This window comes from Pelecanus crispus, chromosome W (genome assembly GCF_030463565.1).
Source record: "Pelecanus crispus isolate bPelCri1 chromosome W, bPelCri1.pri, whole genome shotgun sequence".
In the NCBI taxonomy this organism is placed as follows: Eukaryota; Metazoa; Chordata; class Aves; order Pelecaniformes; family Pelecanidae; genus Pelecanus; species Pelecanus crispus.
Window position 1 is genome coordinate 18,844,660 of NC_134675.1, and position 22,298 is coordinate 18,866,957.

The 22,298-nt window shown below is 48.6% G+C and overlaps 1 pseudogene; it reads left to right on the forward strand.

Moving 5' to 3' along the window:
* Positions 1–22,057, forward strand: part of LOC142596472 (exosome RNA helicase MTR4-like) — a 74,793-nt pseudogene extending 52,736 nt beyond the window's left edge.
* Positions 22,058–22,298: the final 241 nt, after the last annotated feature.

Consider the following 22,298-nt stretch of genomic DNA (forward strand, 5'->3'; position numbering starts at 1 on the left):
TTATCACTGCCCACCTGTACAACCAGCAACAGGTAATAGTCGGAGGGCCTCACGAGGTCAGGCAGTTTCCTAGTAACATCCCTAACCTGGGCCCCAGGGAGGCAGCAGACTTCCCTGTGGGATGGGTCCGGGCGACCTGGACGTGCAGTCCACGAGTTGGCGGGACTCATTGAGAGGGCTTTAAACTAGGTTTGAAGGGGGAAGGGGAAGGGGATATAAACGGGCCCGCTAGTGAGGAGCCCAGGGGCAGCATGGCATCATTAGGGGTGAAATCGATAGCACAGCTCAAGTGCATGTACACCAATGCACGCAGCATGGGCAACAAACAGGAGGAGCTGGAAGCCCTTGTGCAGCAGGATGGCTATGACATAGTCACCATCACAGAAATGTGGTGGGACGATTCTCATGACTGGAGCGCTGCACTGGATGGCTATAAGCTCTTCAGAAGGGATAGGCAAGGAAGGAGAGGTGGTGGGGTGGCTCTGTATGTTAGGGAGTGTTTTGACTGTATAGAGCTCGACAGTGGTGATGATAAGGTCAAGTGCTTATGGGTAAGGAAGAGGGGGAAGGCCAGCAAGGCGGATGTCCTGTTGGGAGTCTGCTATAGACCACCCAACCAGGATGTAGAGGTAGATGAAGCGTTCTATAAGCAGCTGGCAGAAGTCTTGCAATCGCCAGCCCTTGTTCTCGTGGGCGACTTCAACTTGCCAGACATCTGCTGGAAATACCATACAGCAGAGAGGCAGCAGTCTCAAAAGTTCCTAGAGCATGTGGGGGATAACTTTCTGACGCAGCTGGTAAGCGAGCCTACCAGGGGAGGTGCCTCGCTTGACCTGCTGTTTACTAATAGAGAAGGGCTTGTGGGAAATGTCGAGGTCGGAGGCCGTCTTGGGCTTAGCGACCGTGATATGATAAAGTTCTCGATTCTGGGTGATGCCAAGCGGAGGGGCAGCAAAACTGTTACGATGGACTTCCGGAGGGCAGACTTTGGCCTCTTCAGGACCCTGGTTGGGAAAGTCCCTTGGGAGGCAGTCCTGAAAGGCAAAGGGGTCCAGGAAGGCTGGGCCTTCTTCAAGAAGGAAGTCTTAAGGGCGCAGGAGCGGGCTGTCCCCGTGTGCTGCAAGACCAACCGGTGGGGAAAACGACCGGCCTGGCTGAACAGGGAGCTTTTGCGGGGACTCAGGGGAAAAAGGAGAGTCTACCGCCTTTGGAAGAAGGGGCGGGCAACTCAGGAGGAGTACAGGGATCTTGTTAGGTCCTGCAGGGAGGAAATTAGAAAGGCAAAAGCCCAGCTAGAACTCAATCTGGCCAATGCTGTAAAAGATAATAAAAAATGCTTTTACAAGTACATCAGCAATAAAAGGAGAGCCAAGGAGGATCTCCATCCTTTGCTGGATGCGGGGGGGAACATTGTCACTGAGGACAAGGAAAAGGCAGAAGCACCTAAAGCTGCAATTAGACTTTAGGCTACACTGGGAAGGGGGGACGGGGGAGACGTAATTTTTTCAAGTGTGTTTTTCTACGTGAGAGATCTTTCAAACAATTCTCGCTGGTATTTTAAAATAACTGGTATGGACCTGTTTTTTTCTGTGCGTTTTAGCACTGAAGCTGCAATACTTTTGGTAAGTTCAATGAGAGTTCATGTCAATCACCTTAGGAAAAGATAAAAATGTGCCATGACTTGTACTGTTATGACCAATTTCTGGAATTGATTTAAAAGCAATACTGTTGGTAGACAGGAATGTCTAGAATTCATAAATTCAAGAAGTAAATCACATTCTCTTGAAATACAAAACAGCTTAGTAGTGCAGTTGCCTGTTCTGCAGATAAGTCATTGAAGAGACCATTGAACATCATCTCTGTCAGGAGTAGTTCATCAGCACTAAAATAGAGAAATAGAAAGAAGCTTAGAGAAAAGACTTATTAAATGTATTTTTTAATGAAGTACTATTAATCTGTTTTGTGAAGCAACTAGATATATATAAGAAACAACAGTTTCTTAATTTTACTTACTGGAAAACCAAATCCTAATATATTAGTTTTTTAAGGGGGGTGCTAATTAATAAGAGAGTGAGACAGTATTTTAAAGAAACTAAAAGTTCTTACTGACCTACAAAGAATCTCTCCTGATAGTTCATAAAAGTTAGTATTAACAGTTGCTTTAGTCAGTTTTTACCAGATAGGACATCAAGAGATTGAAAAGTGAGGCAGTTTATGAAAAGGACTAAAATTGGTACTGTTGCTGCTCAAAAAAAAAAAGAGATTCAACTGGATATTTCCAAGATACTGAAAAGAGGAACAAACTTGCTTCAATTTACTTTGTAGAATAAAGACTTAATCATGAATTATAAAAAGAAGTGCATGATGCAGATACAAAATCCAAGCGTGCTATTTGGATCAATTGTTGATAAGACTGTACCTTTATTTTTGGAGTTTATCAGACAAATGCATAGGATGGGAAAAAAAATGTAGATTTTTTTACAAAGAAAAGTATAACTCATCAGCAAACAGCTCCTGAAGGTCAGGAAGTTGATAAAATTCTCATTCAGCTTCCCCATTTGCTATCAGATTTTGCAGGGGAAAAAGATTATTAGATATTGAACAAATATAGGTAGTATCTTTTTTTAAGAGAATTAATCAGTGAAATACTGTAACCCTGAATGTCAATCTTAATTATATGTATTCCTCACTAGAAAAAGGACTACATTAGAAGCTATGATACAGTGAAGAAAAATTGACAACTAAAGAAAAGCTAGTAATATAGACTGAATTCAACATAATTTGTGAAAGCAAATCCACAGAACTGTCACAGCTTAGAAGTGGATGAAGGTTTAAAGATATGGCATAATAGCGATATATTTCCAATACTCACTAAGTATACTACTACATTAAATAGTAATGGGGAAATGCATCTATATCCCAGGACAAAGATACATGAATAAACACATTAAAATGGGAAAATAACAGCTTCTTTAAGTGGTCATTTCTTTTGCCCATAGAAACTAGTTTTTCCATCCTGATTTTAAAAGCTACATAGCTTTAAGTCTGTTCCATAATTTTCAGCACCTATTGTCATTCTTTCCATAGAACTCAGAAGGAAAAATTCAACCCAGCTGCTAGAATGACTTAACGAAAAAAGTGCTGCTGGAGCCAGAACCATCTCCTTCAGAACAGACTGTAATTTCAAAGCTAACGTTCAAATCTAAAGGCTTTATCATAGAATCATTTAGGTTGGAAAAGACCCTTAAGATCATCGAGTCCCACCATTAACCTAAAACTACCAATTCCACCACTAAACCATGTCCCTAAGCATCTACATGTCTTTTAAATACCTCCAGGGGTGGCGACTCAACCACTTCCCTGGGCTTGACAACCCTTTTGGTGAAGAAATTTTTCCTAATATCCAATCTAAACCTCCCCTGGCACAACCTGAGGCCATTTCCTCTCGTCTTATCACTTGTTACTTGGGAGAAGAGACGGACACCCACCTTGCTACAACCTCCTTTCAGGTAGTTGTAGAGAGCGATAAGGTCTCCCCTCAGCCTCCTCTTCTCCAGGCTAAACAACCCCAGTTCCCTCAGCCGCTCCTCATAAGGCCTGTTCTCTAGACCCTTCACCAGCTTCGTTGATCATCTTTGGATGTGCTCCAGCACCTCAATGTCTTCCTTGTACTGAGGGGCCCAAAATTCAACACAGTATTAGAGGTGTGGCCTCACTAGTGCTGAGTACAGGGGGACGATCACTTCCCTAGTCCTGCTGGCCACACTATTGCTGATTGTGCTGGTTTTGGCTGGGATAGAGTTAATTACCTTCATAGTAGCTAGTATGGGGCTATGTTTTTTGTGCTGAAAACAGTGTTGATAATACAGAGATGCTTTCATTATTGCTGAGCAGGGCTTACACAGAGTCAAGGCCTTTTCTGCTTCTCACACTGCCCTGCCAGAGAGTAGGATGGGGATCCACAAAGAAGTTGGGAGGGGACACAGCTGGGACAGCTGACCCCAACTGACCAAAGGGATATTCCACACCATATGACATCATGCTCAGCATATAAAGCTGGGGGAGGAAGAAGGAAGGGGGGGACATTCGGAGTTATGGTATTTGTCTTCCCAAGTAACCATTATGCATGATGGAGCCCTGCTTTCCTGGAGATGGCTGAATACCTGCCTGCCGATGGGAAGTAGTGAATGAATTCCTTATTTTGCTTTGCTTGTGTGCACAGCTTTTGCTTTACCTATTAAACTGTCTTTACCTCAACCCACAAGTTTTCTCACTTTTACCCTTCTGATTCTCTCCCCCATCCCATTGTGGGGAGAGTGAGTGAGCAGGTGTGTGGTGTTTTGTTGCTGGCTGGGGTTAAACCATTACACTGATACAAGCCAGGATGCTATTGGCCTTCTTGGCCACCTGGGCACACTGCTGGCTCATATTCAGCCGGCTGTCGACCAACACCCCCAGGTCCTTTTCGGCCAGGCAGCTTTCCATCCACTCTTCCCCAAGCCTGTAGCATTGCATGGGGTTGTTGTGACCCAAGTGCAGGACCCGGCACTTGGCCTTGTTGAATCTCATACAGTTGGCCTCGGCCCATCGATCCAGCCTGTCCACATCCCTCTGCAGGGCCATCCTACCCTCCAGCAGATCGACACTCCCACCCAACTTGGTGTCATCTGCAAACTTACCGAGGGTGCACTCGATCCCCTCATACAGATCATTGATAAAGATGTTAAACAGAACTGGCCCCAATACTGAGCCCTGGGGAACACCACTTGTGACCAGCCACCAACTGGACTTAACTCCATTCACCACAACTCTTTGGGCCCAGCCATCTGTTGCGTGAAGAGAGGCTTTGGAAGGTACCCAATTTATCGTTATAAGTCCGGTCGCGTTCAGCACACTGAACTATCACGATTCCGGATTCACAAATAACGCAGGCACCTTTCGGCTTTGGAAGGTACCCAATTTATCGTTATAAGTCCGGTCGCGTTCAGCACACTGAACTATCACGATTACGGATTCACAAATAACGTAGGCACCTTTCGTCTAGTCGTGCTGCATGAACTATCACGGCCACACTTAAAGTGTGTGATCGCGTTCAATGACCACTATCACGCTAGACCAATAAATCAAAGCAATTTATTAAAGCAACGGACACACAGGTTCTTTGGATTACCGGTGATAAATTCACTGACTGCAAGGCACCTACGATTGCCAAAGGTTAGAATAACACAGATGCATCAAAAGACATAAAGTGACTCTATAGAGGTTTCTAAGTTTCCCGCGGAGGCACTTGGTATAACCAAGTGTTAGATTCTTACCCAAAGGCGTCCCGATGGGGGGGAAGAGAGGCTCAGCCCGTCGACTGATCCCAGAGGTCAGAGTAGTACACGGTGATGTCTTCCCTAACATCCCCTTTCCCTTAGGCCAATTTTATAGTATTTTACACATTAGGTGGAGCTTGAGGGACTCTAGTCATACATACTTTTGTTACGATTGGTGTAAAACTTTCTCGCTTTGTTTTAAAGGTACAGGCTCAGAAAAATTCAGAGCGCAGGCTCAGTGAGGGGGGGTCTTACCTTGGAGGCGGGTGGGTTTTGAGATGGGAGTGTGTTCTAGTATTATAATGACATTATAATGAGTAAAAGTTACTAAAGGACAGCATTTTTGTCAACATCATGATAGTTTGCTGACGCAGGGTATCACTTATGCAGCTTATCAGGACCATGGTGCCCCTTCGAGTTCCCTTATCACAGGGCTTGGCCGTGATGTCTCCACACCACTCCACCCCCTGGGCAGCTCCTCTCAGAATCAGCACACCAGGCTCCCCTGGGTTGCGACATCCAAGGTTACAGGCTTAGGAACTTCTGTGGGATAGATTCCTTGCATCCAGCTGCATTCCATCCAGAGAGCTTCTGGAGCGCGGCGACCAGGACGGGCAAACAGGGCGTGGCGCGTCAGGAGGGCGTGGCGCGTCAGTTTGCGCGTCAGTTCGCGCAGTCAGGGCGCGCAGGAAAGGCTGAGTGTCCCCCCCTCCAAGTTCCAAAGGGGAACCCAGGCAGTGGTCACCGTCCTCCCAGGAGAACACCTGGCAGCCATGGTCACCACCCGCCTGAAAGCCGCCGCCAAAAGGAATGCGGCGACCCAGACGGAGCTCCCGCACAGACACGCGGCCGTCCAGGTCACTGGCTGCAGGGAGTGCCTGGGCCTGTCGCTTGTGCCAGACAGCAGCGGGGACGGCAAATGTCTTCGGTGTGAGCAGGTGGATGATCTGCTCAGCCTGGTGGCAGAGCTGAAGGAGGAGGTGGAAAGGCTGAGGAGCATCAGGGAGTGTGAGCAGGAGATAGACTGGTGGAGCCGCACCCTGCCGTCCCTGGGGCCAGGGCAGCGGGCAGAGGCCCCACAAGGAGCAGAGGATCCCCTACCCTCTTGCCGGCAAGCAGAAGGAGGGGATCCAGGAGACGGGGGGGAATGGAAACAGGTCCCTGCCCGGGGAGGCAGGCGAATCCCCTCCCGGCCTCCCTCACCTCCCCAGCTGCCCCTACACAACAGATACGGGGCTCTGGAGGTTGAGGGCCAGGCAAGCGGGGAGGGAGGTGAAGGGGAAGGTCCAGCCAGGGGGTTGCCGAGGGTCAGTCAGTCACCCCCACGGATTACGACTGCCCCTGTTAAGAAAAAAAGGAGGGTGATTGTGGTGGGGGATTCCCTCCTGCGGGGAACTGAGGGCCCGATCTGCCGCCCGGACCCATCCCACAGGGAAGTCTGCTGCCTCCCTGGGGCCCGGGTTAGGGACATTACGAGGAAACTGCCTGACCTCGTGAAGGCCCTCCGATTATGACCCACTGCTGGTTATACAGGTGGGCAGTGACGAGATTGCAGAGAGTAGTCCTAGGCCAATGAAGAGGGACTTCAGGGCACTGGGGCGATTGCTCGCAGGATCGGGAGCACAGGTTGTGTTTTCCTCTATCCCGTCAGTGGCAGCAAGGAACACTGAAAGGAATGGGAAAACTCACCTGATTAACAGGTGGCTCAGAGGCTGGTGCCATCGCTGGAATTTTGGGTTCTTCGATCACAGGGAGGTCTACACAGCACCGGGCCTGCTGGCGGCTGATGGAGATCGGCTGTCTCCAAGGGGGAAAAGGATTCTCGCCCAAGAGTTGGCGGGACTCATTGAGAGGGCTTTAAACTAGGTTTGAAGGGGGAAGGGGATATAAACAGGCCCGCTAGTAAGGAGCCCAGGGGCGGCATGGCAACATTGGGGGCAAAATCGACAGCCCAGCTTAAGTGCATGTACAGCAATGCACGTAGCATGGGCAACAAACAGGAGGAGCTGGAGGCCCTTGTGCAGCAGGATGGCTATGACATAGTCGCCATCACGGAAACGTGGTGGGACGACTCTCATGACTGGAGTGCTGCACTGGAGGGCTATAAGCTCTTCAGAAGGGATAGGCAGGGTAGGAAAGGCGGTGGGGTGGCTCTGTATGTTAGGGAGTGTTTCGACTGCATAGAGCTTGACAGTGGTGATGACAAGGTGGAATGCTTATGGGTAAGGATGAGGGGGAAGGCTGGAAAGGCGGATGTCCTGTTGGGAGTCTGCTATAGACCACCCAACCAGGAGGTAGAGGTAGATGAGGCATTCTATAAGCGGCTGGCAGAAGTGTCGCAATCGCTAGCCCTTGTTCTCATGGGGGACTTCAACTTGCCAGACATCTGCTGGAAATACCACACAGCAGAGAGGCAGCAGTCTTGGAAGTTCCTAGAGCATGTGGGGGATAACTTTCTAATGCAGCTGGTAAGCGAGCCTACCAGGGGAGGTGCCCCGCTTGACCTGCTGTTTACCAACAGAGAAGGGCTTGTGGGAAATGTCGAGGTCGGAGGCCGTCTCGGGCTTAGCGACCACGACATGATAAAGTTCTCAATTTTGGGTGATGCTAAGCAGAGGGGCACCAAAACTATTACCATGGACTTCCGGAGGGCAGACTTTGCCCTCTTCAGGACCCTGGTTGGGAAAGTCCCTTGGGAGGCAGTCCTGAAGGGCAAAGGGGTCCAGGAAGGCTGGGCCCTCTTCAAGAAGGAAGTCTTAAGGGCGCAGGAGCGGGCTGTCCCCGTGTGTCGTAAGACCAACCGGAGGGGAAATCGACCGGCCTGGCTGAATAGGGAGCTTTTGCGGGGACTCAGGGAAAAAAGGAGAGTCTACCGCCTTTGGCAGAAGGGGCGGGCAGCTCAGGAGGAGTACAGGGATCTTGTTAGGTCCTGCAGGGAGGAAATTAGAAAGGCAAAAGCCCAGCTAGAACTCAATCTGGCCAGTGCTGTAAAAGACAATAAAAAATGCTTTTATAAGTACATCAGCAATAAAAGGAGAGCCAAGGAGGATCTCCATTCTTTGCTGGATGTGGGGGGGGAACATTGTCACCGAGGACAAGGAAAAGGCTGAAGTACTTAACGCCTTCTTTGCCTCTGTGTTCAACAGCCAGACCGGTCATCCCCAGGGTACTCAGGCCCTTGAGCAAGAGGATAGGGATAGGGACCAGAATGGAGCCCTCATAGTCCAGGAGGAAGCAGTTAATGACCTGCTATGCCACCTGGACGCTCACAAGTCTATGGGGCCGGATGGGATCCAGCCGAGAGTACTGAGGGAGCTGGCAGAGGAGCTTGCCAAGCCACTTTCCATCATCTATCAACAGTCCTGGTTAACAGGGGAGGTCCCTGATGACTGGAGGCTTGCCAATGTGACGCCCATCTACAAGAAGGGCCGGAAGGAGGACCCGGGGAACTACAGGCCTGTCAGCCTGACCTCGGTGCCGGGGAAGATTATGGAGAGGTTCATCTTGAGCGAACTCCACAGGCAAGTACAGGTCAACCAGGGGATCAGGCCCAGCCAGCATGGGTTCACAAAAGGCAGGTCCTGCTTGACCAACCTGATCTCCTTCTATGACCTGGTGACCCGCCTGGTAGGTGATGGAAAGGCTGTGGATGTCATCTACCTCGACTTTAGCAAAGCTTTTGACACCGTCTCGCATAATATCCTCCTCGGGAAGCTGGCAGCTCACGGCTTAGACAGGCATACTCTTCGCTGGGTAAAGAACTGGTTGGGTGGCCGAGCCCAGAGAGTAGTGATAAATGGTGTTAAGTCCAGTTGGCGGCCGGTCACGAGCGGTGTTCCCCAGGGCTCTGTTTTAGGGCCAGTCTTGTTCAATATCTTTATCAATGATCTGGATGAGGGGATCGAGTGCACCCTCAGTAAGTTTGCAGACGACACCAAATTGGGTGGGAGTGTCGATCTGCTCGAGGGTAGGATGGCCCTGCAGGGGGACCTGGACAGACTGGATCGATGGGCCGTGGCCAACTGTATGAGGTTCAACAAGGCCAAGTGCCGGGTCCTGCACTTCGGTCACAACAACCCCATGCAACGCTACAGGCTTGGGGAGGAGTGGCTGGAAAGCTGCCTGGCCGAAAAGGACCTGGGGGTGTTAGTAGATAGCCGGCTGAACATGAGCCAGCAGTGTGCCCAGGTGGCCAAGAAGGCCAACAGCATCCTGGCTTGTATCAGGAATGCTGTGGCCAGCAGGAGCAGGGAGGTGATTGTCCCCCTGTACTCGGCGCTGGTGAGGCCACACCTGGAATACTGTGTCCAGTTTTGGGCCCCTCAATACAAGACAGACATTGAGGTGCTGGAGCGTGTTCAGAGGCAGGCAACGAAGCTGGTGAAGGGTCTGGAGAACAAGTCTTATGAGGAGCGGCTGAGGGAACTGGGGTTGTTTAGCCTGGAAAAGAGGAGGCTGAGGGGAGACCTTATCGCTCTCTACAACTACCTGAAAGGAGGTTGTAGTGAGGTGGGTGTTGGTCTCTTCTCCCAAGTAGCTAGCGATAGGACAAGAGGAAATGGGCTTAAGCTGCGCCAGGGGAGGTTTAGACTGGAAATTAGGAAAAATTTCTTTACGGAAAGGGTGGTCAGGCATTGGAACAGGCTGCCCAGAGAGGTGGTGGAGTCACCATCCCTGGAGGCGTTTAAAAAACGGGTAGATGTGGCACTTCGGGATATGGTTTAGTCTGGTCTACCCTTGATTAGTCTAGAGTGGGCTTGGTAGTGTAGGTTAATGGTTGGACTGGATGATCTTAAAGGTCTTTTCCAACCTAGATGATTCTATGATTCTATGATTCTATGAATGCTGTACCTTTCTTGTAATCGTAAATCTACGTCTGGTGTCTAAGTCACCTCCAGCAATCACTCCACAGAGTGGTTGTTAATTTCTCTAAGAAATCAAATGTTAAGGTAAAATATACATTCCCTCCATTAGAAAAATATGTATCTTACTGCTTTTTCTGAAAATAAGACAAAACTCCTATTTTCTTTGTAGTTTTCAAAGGCAAAAAAAATTTGTCCTTTCACCCCAAATTTACAAAAAGCTCAGGCCTCCCTGAAGTCAAAGTATAAAGAAAAAAAAACCTAAAAAAAAAAAATCCTTGTAGGCCTCCTGAGTTGCCTGCCCCCTTCTTCCAAAGGTCATAAACTCTCCTTTTGTACTCTCTTTTTGTACTCTACTGTACAAAAAGATTTTGTTTTCTGATGTAGTTTGAGGAACAAGTACTTGGGGAATTCAATAAATTTTAGAGTGTTTGATAATAGGTTTGAGAAGTCACTGGAATAATTTAGGAAGGCAGTAGCGCACATTTTGATGCAACTTCTGTTTTTTGCATCTAATTTGGTGTAGAGCAAATATATGGGAGTACATGAGATTATTTAATGTCGTCTTTTTCAGTCCAATGGAATGCCAAAATTGACAGAGCAGTTGGCAGGACCACTTCAGCAAATGCAGGTAATGTGTCCATTAGAAATCTGAGCTCAGGGTTAATGCTAACATGAGAGAAGTGCATGTATAATAAGCGCATGAGGAAGACTTGATTTTGGATCATCAGTGAATTTGGCTGGCACTGATTGCATGTGGTTTTGCAGCGTGTAATAACAGGTTTTCTCATTTGCAATAAACTTTTATGCTAATTTAGAACATGCCTTTAAAAACTTTTATAAGCTTGCTTACTAAGTTGTTAGTGCAGGCAGACTTAATGTAAACTGGTTTACTTTCTATTTCTGAATAATTTCACACTGAAAAGGAAACCTCATCTTGTTTGCAGTATCTTGTAATATTGAAGCCCTTCTATTGGTTAAACACTTGATTAAGATTTTTTAAAGCATATTATAAATTTAAAATATTTTAATTTAAAGGAGTGTGCCAAAAGAATTGCCAAGGTGTCAGTAGAAGCAAAAGTGGAAATTGGTGAAGAAAATTACTTAAATTCTTTCAGACCCAACCTAATGGACGTTGTGTATACATGGGCAAATGGAGCTAACTTTGCTCACATCTGCAAAATGACTAATGTCTTTGAATGTATGTTAATCAGTTCTTCTTTAGGAGGTGTGAGATGGTAGTTCCGTAACAGATATACAAAAATGTGTTCTGAATAACCTTGTAATAGGTCATAACTCAGATGTATTAAAGTATCTGCATGGCTGAAACGAAGTGGGGAAAAAATTTACTATATATCTTAATTTATAGTTACACTGTTGATAATTTAGAATCTATAGAAGACTTTTTAAAAGGGCTATCTCTACATCTTTAAACTTTCTATAAAACTCAGAAATCCTAAGTATTGCAAAAAATGGTAATACTTACCTTTGCTGGAGGGAAAAATACCATATTCCAAATGCTTGCCATTAAGAATTACAGCTCTTGCACTTATCCTCATTACAGTCAATTGTTTTATTTACTTGGTAAGTTGAAAGTTCCTCCTGCTGTCTTAAAGATGACAGAAGTGAGATGTGGTAATCAAGTCTCTGTTTTGGATGGGTCATCACAGCAGTGCAATACAGATATTTGAGAAGCCTAGATGTAACCTGTCACCTGGGTTAATTTGGTTCCTAAAATTGGAGTACCAGAAACTGTGCCTTGAGGAAAGATACTGAGTAGTTTTCATTATTTTAAAAGTAGGATGAATTAAAGCCCAGATAATTTGTAAAAAGACAAGCCATTCACCTGAAGGTCAAACCAGAATGAAAAACCTAATTTCTTCTTTTACTAGATATGTTGAAAGTTGTGAGGAACAGTAGGATAGGTGCACCAGTCTTACAAGTCTGTGTGTAATGACTGATATTTGAAAATCTTTTTTGAAGTTGTTACTGTCACCATTGTCTTGCCTCTCTCAAATGATATTTTTGTCTTTGTATGTACACAGCTGCATAATGTGAGCCCTTAAAACAAAGGAATTAATGCATTTTGGTAATCCAGTGCATAGACTGAGGAATTTCCTAAAGCAGGTTGCCTGCAAGCAACAGGAATCCTGGCAGTCTTTGACTCTGCATTCAGCAGATTCCACCTATCGCACTGAATGTCTGAGCCTTACATCTACTGCAGAGGCATCCTGAGTAAGGAGAACACAAAAGGAGAAGCAGTAGCTCACTTATGTTTTTATGTCAGTGCTTGACTGTTCAGAATACACAGGCGCAGTAACATTTTCCATGTATTGTATTTTGGTTAAGGATAGCCAGTCAGTTTTGTCCTAGTCAACAGTCCTAGCTCCCACAAAATTAGATCTTATGGGCCTATTTTGAGAAGTTCAGCTCTTGTGACAGGGGTTGACATATGATTCTTCCCTTAATTTTTAACAGGCTGGTTTTCTGTGCATTGTCAAAAAGGAAGTAAATGGCCTCCTTTTCAGGTTGCAGTGTAAGCCTGAGTGCTCAAAGAGCAAGCATCAGTGCCACAGATAGGAGCAATGTTGATTGGCTAGTTGTTGCAGTTTAGACCCAGTCGGCAGCCAAGCACCACACAGCTGCTCGCTTACCCTCCCCCTGCAGTGGGATGGGAGAAAGAATCTGAAGGGCAAAAGTAAGAAAACTCGTTTGTTGAGATAAGAACAGTTTGATAATTGAAATAAAATAATAATAATAGTAATGAAAAGGAAAACAACCGTCAGCAACCCCACAATAGAAGGGTCCTCTGAGAGACCGGGCAAGGTGGACAGCTGTTTAATTTCCTCCGTCTCCAAGGCAGCTATACCAAAAGCCCACCGGTACCCTTTTGGGTCCTTGAAATACCCTCTCCTGAGGTAGGCTATGCCAAGGATGCATGGGGCCTCTGGGCCAGTCACAATGGGGTGCTTCTGCCACTCATTCCCGGTTAGGCTCACTTTGGCCTCCAATACAGTTACCTGTTGGGATCCCCCTGTCTCTCCAGAAATACAGATGGGTTCTGCCCCTCTATAGCTTGATGGCATTAGGGTACACTGAGCACCGGTGTCCCCTAGAGCCTTCTACTCCTGTGGGTCTGATGTTCCAGGCCATCGAATCTACACAGTCCAGGAAACCCGGTTGTCCCTTTCTTCCACCTGGCTGGAGGCAGGGCCCCTCTAATCCTGGTCATAGTATTCATTACTCACTTCTTGTACATATGAGTCAGGAGCCCTTCATTAAGATTGGAAGTAAAATTAGCCCTTTTACTCTGTCTGGGGAATTGCCCACTGGAAACTGGAGCAGCAATTTTCCTGGGAGAACCGCCTTTTGTGATTGTTTTTCCTTGCAACTCATGTACTTGTACCTCTAGGGTCGAGGTAGTTTTTCCATCCCACTTCCTCATGTCCTCTCCCTGGTCACGCAGGTAAAACCACAGGGTGGCCCGTGATGTGTACCCTCTGTATCCTCTCTCTTGAGTGGAGCAACGCTAACTCCTAATAGCTGTGATACTGGTCCGTATAGGTGGAGGGTAGGACATATGCTCTTTAAGTTGCTGGACCTCCTGGGACAGTTTCTCCACAGCCAAGATGAGGGAGGAAGAGAGAGTTTATATTCCTGGAGTTGGCTAGCCAATTCATCCACTGTTGGTGCCTCTTCATCTTTCCAGGTCAGTATTGCCAACGAGTTGGCATACGATGCTGGTGCGCTCCCTACAAACTTCTGCCATATGGGTTGTGTGCACCTGACTTCATCTGGATCTTTGGAAAATTGCTTGTTGTTCAGGTCACTCTACATCACCCTCAGCATGGCTAATTCCCTCAGGTACTGGATACCTCTCTCCATGGTGTTCCACTTGCCTGGGCGATATATAACATCTTCCTTGAAGGGATACCTTTCCTTCACGCCTGACAGGAGTTGCCTCCAGAGGCTAAGGGCTTGTGCTCCTTTTCCAATCACTTTATCAATGCCCCCTTCCCTAGAAAGGGATCCCAGCTGCTTGGCTTCCTTACCCTCTAATTCCAGGCTACTGGCCCTGTTATCCCAGCATCAGAGCAGATAGGTGACATTGTGCTTGCCTGGATGATGGCTGAATCTCGCAGCTCACTCAGGAATGGGGATTGGGTGGTTTCCGTCTTGTTTACGAGTACTTCCTCTTCCTCCTCCTCCTCCTCCTCCTCTCCTTGTGATGGCCCTGCTTTTTCATCATCCCTTTCTAAATGAGCTGACTTTCGCTTCCAATATTTCTTCTTGTGTACAGGGGCGAGTGATACCGGCACAGGTTGGTTTCCTGGAGTAGCCACAGTGCCTGTCGCGAGGGTTGGAGTAACCTCAGTGCCCATCGTTTTGTCATCAGATCCAGAGACTTTCTGTTCCCCTTAAGGGTTCTGAATAGTGTTGAACAGGGCCTGGTAGGCATGGGCCAGCCCCCAGCATGTTGCAATGATTTGTGTCTCTCTGGAGTTGCCAGGGTGACAACATACTTTTTGCAAATACTTTACTAATTCTTCAGGATTCTGCACTTATTCAGGGGTGAAGTTCCAAAACACTGGAGGTGCCCACCATCCTAGGCATTTGCCCATGCTGTCCCACACACCCTGCCACTCATAACTCTCCAGCCTTGGGGCAGATCTCTGGATGATATTCTTAAATTGCTTACTAACCTTTGTCAAAACTGAAACAATATTCCCAAGAAGTATCAATAGATGTATCTTAACTACTCAGGGATGTTCAAAATACTGAAAAGCTGTTGTAATGAAGGAGGAAACATCACTTACCAACAACTAAAACATCAACATTATTCTCATACTAAATCCAAAACACAGCACTATGCCAGCTACTAGGAAGAAAATTAACTCTATCCCAGCTGAAACCAGGACACTAATGAAAATGAGTTGGCATTAAGCTGAAATGTGTGTGTTGGGAAGAACTAGAAATTAGAGAATCTTTTCAAAGCTGTAGGGAAGAATGGTTAAACTAAGTACCCTATTAATCAATTCCAGATCGACTGTTTTGTTTTGTGGATGTAAGTATAGACAATAGTAATTTATTCCAAAACTGCAATTTTTTTCATGCTCAAAAAACTGTCTGCAACAACCCCAGCTATGCTGCCTGTAAACAAGTACTCCCTGGAACAGTCTTCAGGGTTAGCCTTGTAAATAGAGATGTGCAGGATCTTTGAGAGCTGAGCTGGGGCCTGCCAGAATGCAGCGTGGCCGTGCTCAGGGGAGCTGCCCACAATCCATCTGCTTTGGATTTGTGCTTTGTGTCCAATAGACAACATATTTCCACCTCATAGGAATAAGTTTTATAGACTGCTGCCCTCACACAAACTATCCTTACTGTAGAAACTGACATGACATACTGGTACCATATGAATGCTATTTTTTTAGAAGAGAAAGCTCATTTTACTTTTCCTAACTTCTCACTTTCACAACAGCTTTGTAGAATGTTCTTTTTCTATAGACAGTTTTTCTCCAGATATTACGCTTTGTCCAGAACTAATATTTACCCTGTTTTTTTAAAACTGTAGATTTTTTTTTTTAATATTTAGACTGTTATTTTGCATACAATAATTTGACTCTCAGTGTGAGATGATGCGGGAGGAAATAACCAAACAGCATACTGTTTGTATGCTGCTATAAGCATTAGGCTCATTCTGTGCAACTTGCTACAGTGACTTGGGCTGAGCTGAGACGTTAGGAGGAGATGAATGTATAACAAACTATAGTTATAGTGTAGGAGCTATTTCAAGATTGAGCTTGTATGCACTTCTGTAAGCACTCAATTGCATAGTAGAGTGGTCCATAGACTTGAGTGGTACAGGAGTAGTAAGTAGTAAGGTAGACCACTTACTGTCTCTGCCAACAAAAGAACTAAGGAGTATCAAAAAAAAAACCAAACCCAAAACCAAAACCCCACACACCAATGTGTGGTGGTTCTTAAAGCAGCAAACTTGTCAGTCCCCCAAGCCTGTATGTTTTTTGAGAGAAGTCTGAACAAGTACTTGAAAGAAAAATCCACTTGGAATTACTAAACAGCTCAGAAAGTCATAGAATCATAGAATCATAGAATCATCTAGGTTGGAAAAGACCTTTAAGATCATCCAGTCCAACCATTAACCTACACTACCAAGCCCACTCTAGACTAATCAAGGGTAGACCAGACTAAACCATATCCCGAAGTGCCACATCTACCCGTTTTTTAAACGCCTCCAGGGATGGTGACTCCACCACCTCTCTGGGCAGCCTGTTCCAATGCCTGACCACCCTTTCCGTAAAGAAATTTTTCCTAATTTCCAGTCTAAACCTCCCCTGGCGCAGCTTAAGCCCATTTCCTCTTGTCCTATCGCTAGCTACTTAGGAGAAGAGACCAACACCCACCTCACTACAACCTCCTTTCAGGTAGTTGTAGAGAGCGATAAGGTCTCCCCTCAGCCTCCTCTTTTCCAGGCTAAACAACCCCAGTTCCCTCAGCCGCTCCTCATAAGACTTGTTCTCCAGACCCTTCACCAGCTTCGTTGCCTGCCTCTGAACACGCTCCAGCACCTCAATGTCTGTCTTGTATTGAGGGGCCCAAAACTGGACACAGTATTCCAGGTGTGGCCTCACCAGCGCCGAGTACAGGGGGACAATCACCTCCCTGCTCCTGCTGGCCACAGCATTCCTGATACAAGCCAGGATGCTGTTGGCCTTCTTGGCCACCTGGGCACACTGCTGGCTCATGTTCAGCCGGCTATCTACTAACACCCCCAGGTCCTTTTCGGCCAGGCAGCTTTCCAGCCACTCCTCCCCAAGCCTGTAGCGTTGCATGGGGTTGTTGTGACCGAAGTGCAGGACCCGGCACTTGGCCTTGTTGAACCTCATACAGTTGGCCACGGCCCATCGATCCAGTCTGTCCAGGTCCCCCTGCAGGGCCATCCTACCCTCGAGCAGATCGACACTCCCACCCAATTTGGTGTCGTCTGCAAACTTACTGAGGGTGCACTCGATCCCCTCATCCAGATCATTGATAAAGATATTGAACAAGACTGGCCCTAAAACAGAGCCCTGGGGAACACCGCTCGTGACCGGCCGCCAACTGGACTTAACACCATTTATCACTACTCTCTGGGCTCGGCCACCCAACCAGTTCTTTACCCAGCGAAGAGTATGCCTGTCTAAGCCGTGAGCTGCCAGCTTCCCGAGGAGGATATTATGCGAGACGGTGTCAAAAGCTTTGCTAAAGTCGAGGTAGATGACATCCACAGCCTTTCCATCACCTACCAGGCGGGTCACCAGGTCATAGAAGGAGATCAGGTTGGTCAAGCAGGACCTGCCTTTTGTGAACCCATGCTGGCTGGGCCTGATCCCCTGGTTGACCTGTACTTGCCTGTGGAGTTCGCTCAAGATGAACCTCTCCATAATCTTCCCCGGCACCGAGGTCAGGCTGACAGGCCTGTAGTTCCCCGGGTCCTCCTTCCGGCCCTTCTTGTAGATGGGCGTCACATTGGCAAGCCTCCAGTCATCAGGGACCTCCCCTGTTAACCAGGACTGTTGATAGATGATGGAAAGTGGCTTGGCAAGCTCCTCTGCCAGCTCCCTCAGTACTCTCGGCTGGATCCCATCCGGCCCCATAGACTTGTGAGCGTCCAGGTGGCATAGCAGGTCATTAACTGCTTCCTCCTGGACTATGAGGGCTCCATTCTGGTCCCTATCCCTATCCTCTTGCTCAAGGGCCTGAGTACCCTGGGGATGACCGGTCTGGCTGTTGAACACAGAGGCAAAGAAGGCGTTAAGTACTTCAGCCTTTTCCTTGTCCTCGGTGACAATGTTCCCCCCCCACATCCAGCAAAGAATGGAGATCCTCCTTGGCTCTCCTTTTATTGCTGATGTACTTATAAAAGCATTTTTTATTGTCTTTTACAGCACTGGCCAGATTGAGTTCTAGCTGGGCTTTTGCCTTTCTAATTTCCTCCCTGCAGGACCTAACAAGATCCCTGTACTCCTCCTGAGCTGCCCGCCCCTTCTGCCAAAGGCGGTAGACTCTCCTTTTTTCCCTGAGTCCCCGCAAAAGCTCCCTATTCAGCCAGGCCGGTCGATTTCCCCTCCGGTTGGTCTTACGACACACGGGGACAGCCCGCTCCTGCGCCCTTAAGACTTCCTTCTTGAAGAGGGCCCAGCCTTCCTGGACCCCTTTGCCCTTCAGGACTGCCTCCCAAGGGACTTTCCCAACCAGGGTCCTGAAGAGGGCAAAGTCTGCCCTCCGGAAGTCCATGGTAATAGTTTTGGTGCCCCTCTGCTTAGCATCACCCAAAATTGAGAACTTTATCATGTCGTGGTCGCTAAGCCCGAGACGGCCTCCGACCTCGACATTTCCCACAAGCCCTTCTCTGTTGGTAAACAGCAGGTCAAGCGGGGCACCTCCCCTGGTAGGCTCGCTTACCAGCTGCATTAGAAAGTTATCCCCCACATGCTCTAGGAACTTCCAAGACTGCTGCCTCTCTGCTGTGTGGTATTTCCAGCAGATGTCTGGCAAGTTGAAGTCCCCCATGAGAACAAGGGCTAGCGATTGCGACACTTCTGCCAGCCGCTTATAGAATGCCTCATCTACCTCTACCTCCTGGTTGGGTGGTCTATAGCAGACTCCCAACAGGACATCCGCCTTTCCAGCCTTCCCCCTCATCCTTACCCATAAGCATTCCACCTTGTCATCACCACTGTCAAGCTCTATGCAGTCGAAACACTCCCTAACATACAGAGCCACCCCACCGCCTTTCCTACCCTGCCTATCCCTTCTGAAGAGCTTATAGCCCTCCAGTGCAGCACTCCAGTCATGAGAGTCGTCCCACCACGTTTCCGTGATGGCGACTATGTCATAGCCATCCTGCTGCACAAGGGCCTCCAGCTCCTCCTGTTTGTTGCCCATGCTACGTGCATTGCTGTACATGCACTTAAGCTGGGCTGTCGATTTTGCCCCCAATGTTGCCATGCCGCCCCTGGGCTCCTTACTAGCGGGCCTGTTTATATCCCCTTCCCCCTTCAAACCTAGTTTAAAGCCCTCTCAATGAGTCCCGCCAACTCTTGGGCGAGAATCCTTTTCCCCCTTGGAGACAGCCGATCTCCATCAGCCGCCAGCAGGCCCGGTGCTGTGTAGACCTCCCTGTGATCGAAGAACCCAAAATTCCAGCGATGGCACCAGCCTCTGAGCCACCTGTTAATCAGGTGAGTTTTCCCATTCCTTTCAGTGTTCCTTGCTGCCACTGACGGGATAGAGGAAAACACAACCTGTGCTCCCGATCCTGCGAGCAATCGCCCCAGTGCCCTGAAGTCCCTCTTCATTGGCCTAGGACTACTCTCTGCAATCTCGTCACTGCCCACCTGTATAACCAGCAGTGGGTCATAATCGGAGGGCCTTCACGAGGTCAGGCAGTTTCCTCGTAATGTCCCTAACCCGGGCCCCAGGGAGGCAGCAGACTTCCCTGTGGGATGGGTCCGGGCGGCAGATCGGGCCCTCAGTTCCCCGCAGGAGGGAATCCCCCACCACAATCACCCTCCTTTTTTTCTTAACAGGGGCAGTCGTAATCCGTGGGGGTGACTGACTGACCCTCGGCAACCCCCTGGCTGGACCTTCCCCTTCACCTCCCTCCCCGCTTGCCTGGCCCTCAACCTCCAGAGCCCCGTATCTGTTGTGTAGGGGCAGCTGGGGAGGTGAGGGAGGCCGGGAGGGGATTCGCCTGCCTCCCCGGGCAGGGACCTGTTTCCATTCCCCCCCGTCTCCTGGATCCCCTCCTTCTGCTTGCCGGCAAGAGGGTAGGGGATCCTCTGCTCCTTGTGGGGCCTCTGCCCGCTGCCCTGGCCCCAGGGACGGCAGGGTGCGGCTCCACCAGTCTATCTCCTGCTCACACTCCCTGATGCTCCTCAGCCTTTCCACCTCCTCCTTCAGCTCTGCCACCAGGCTGAGCAGATCATCCACCTGCTCACACCGAAGACATTTGCCGTCCCCGCTGCTGTCTGGCACAAGCGACAGGCCCAGGCACTCCCTGCAGCCAGTGACCTGGACGGCCGCGTGTCTGTGCGGGAGCTCCGTCTGGGTCGCCGCATTCCTTTTGGCGGCGGCTTTCGGGCGGGTGGTGACCATGGCTGCCAGGTGTTCTCCTGGGAGGACGGTGACCACTGCCTGGGTTCCCCTTTGGAACTTGGAGGGGGGGACACTCAGCCTTTCCTGCGCGCCCTGACTGCGCGAACTGACGCGCAAACTGACGCGCTACGCCCTCCTGACGCGCCACGCCCTGTTTGCCCGTCCTGGTCGCCGCGCTCCTGGTCGCTCGCGCTCCCTGGGGGCTGCTTTTATAGGTGGGGGGGGTTTGCCCGCCGTCACTCCTGGCCCCGCCCACGCCGCGTCAGAGCTGCCGCACGTCAGCAGCTCGCCCTTTCCCGCTCTTTCCCGCTCTGGGAGGGGGGCTGGGCTGCCCGCTCCCGCCCTTCGCGCTTTGTTTTTGCCGCCTCAGCAAGGGTGCCCCGGCACGAGTGTCCGCTCCGGAGCCCTTGGCCTCGGTGACTGCGCCCAAGTGGCAGTTACACCGGGTTTTAAACTGCCGCCGTCACTCCTGGCCCCGCCCACGCCGCGTCAGAGCTGCCGCACGTCAGCAGCTCGCCCTTTCCCGCTCTTTCCCGCTCTGGGAGGGGGGCTGGGCTGCCCGCTCCTGCCCTTCGCGCTTTGTTTTTGCCGCCTCAGCAAGGGTGCCCCGGCACGAGTGTCCGCTCCGGAGCCCTTGGCCTCGGTGACTGCGCCCAAGTGGCAGTTACACCGGGTTTTAAACTGCCGCCATCACTCCTGGCCCCGCCCACGCCGCGTCAGAGCTGCCGCACGTCAGCAGCTCGCCCTTTCCCGCTCTTTCCCGCTCTGGGAGGGGGGCTGGGCTGCCCGCTCCTGCCCTTCGCGCTTTGTTTTTGCCGCCTCAGCAAGGGTGCCCCGGCACGAGTGTCCGCTCCGGAGCCCTTGGCCTCGGTGACTGCGGTGTCCTCTGAGCAGATAATAGAGGCTGTGAAAATAGTAGAAGAAAACAAGAACAGGACAAGCAGTTGGAGATAACTTCAAGGAAATGCCTGATGAAAAAAAGATACTGTTAAACAGAAACCAAGCTTAAAGACAGATGGCTGTTCTTGCCCTTGGCTTCTAGATAAACTGGGTTAGAGAAAACTAACTGTTCTAGAAACAGGGTTAGAGAAGGAACTATTGCTTTGGTCCAAAGTGAGCTCAAGCAACTGAATTATTCAGTGACATGATGTGGCACGGGATGCAACATTATACCTCACCATTTTTATACAGTTAGCGTAATTCATTGCATGAGAAGGCTAGAATTGCTTCGACAGATGTGCCAGGCTGCAAAAGTCATTGGAAACACAGAGTTGGAAAACAGGTTTGCAGAGGATATGTATTTCACTTCCACAGTGTAAAAAGTAATTCTAGAAAGCATATGAAAGGCAAGTTTGGGGTATAGTCGGGGGGGGGGGCGTGTTTGAATGATTTGGGAATATAAACTTCTGCTATTGACTTCATGGTAAACAGTATCATTGCTCTTTCCAGATACCATCTATGTTAGAAAGTTTGACTTAAAGAGGTAGTGTTGCTTTGAGGCATACTGACACATTAACCAAGTTTATGACTGAAAATGGATGCACAATGACTTCTATTTAAGACTTGTAACACTTTCTCTACTGCAAAGTATAACATGCCTGTCACTATACTTAAAACAGGGATTGTTTCAGTTATAACTGCTATTTATGTTTTTTCTTTTTCATAGGGATTACAAAAATCAAGAGAGATATTGTGTTTGCTGCAAGCCTTTACTTGTAACAGAAGGCATCTTCTAAAAACAGTACTAGATCAATTCCCACTTCACATTATGGAACAAGTTCATCAGCTTCACATGCTACTTCCATCACAAGTCAAGACATTATTTTTAATGGTGTGTATTTAAACCACAGTTGTTTCAACAAGACATGTACAAACAGCAGTGTATGTAATATAATTGTTATCATGTTTTTAATACATTTACAATTTGAATAGCTTTTTTTTTAAAGCAAGAGCTTGAACC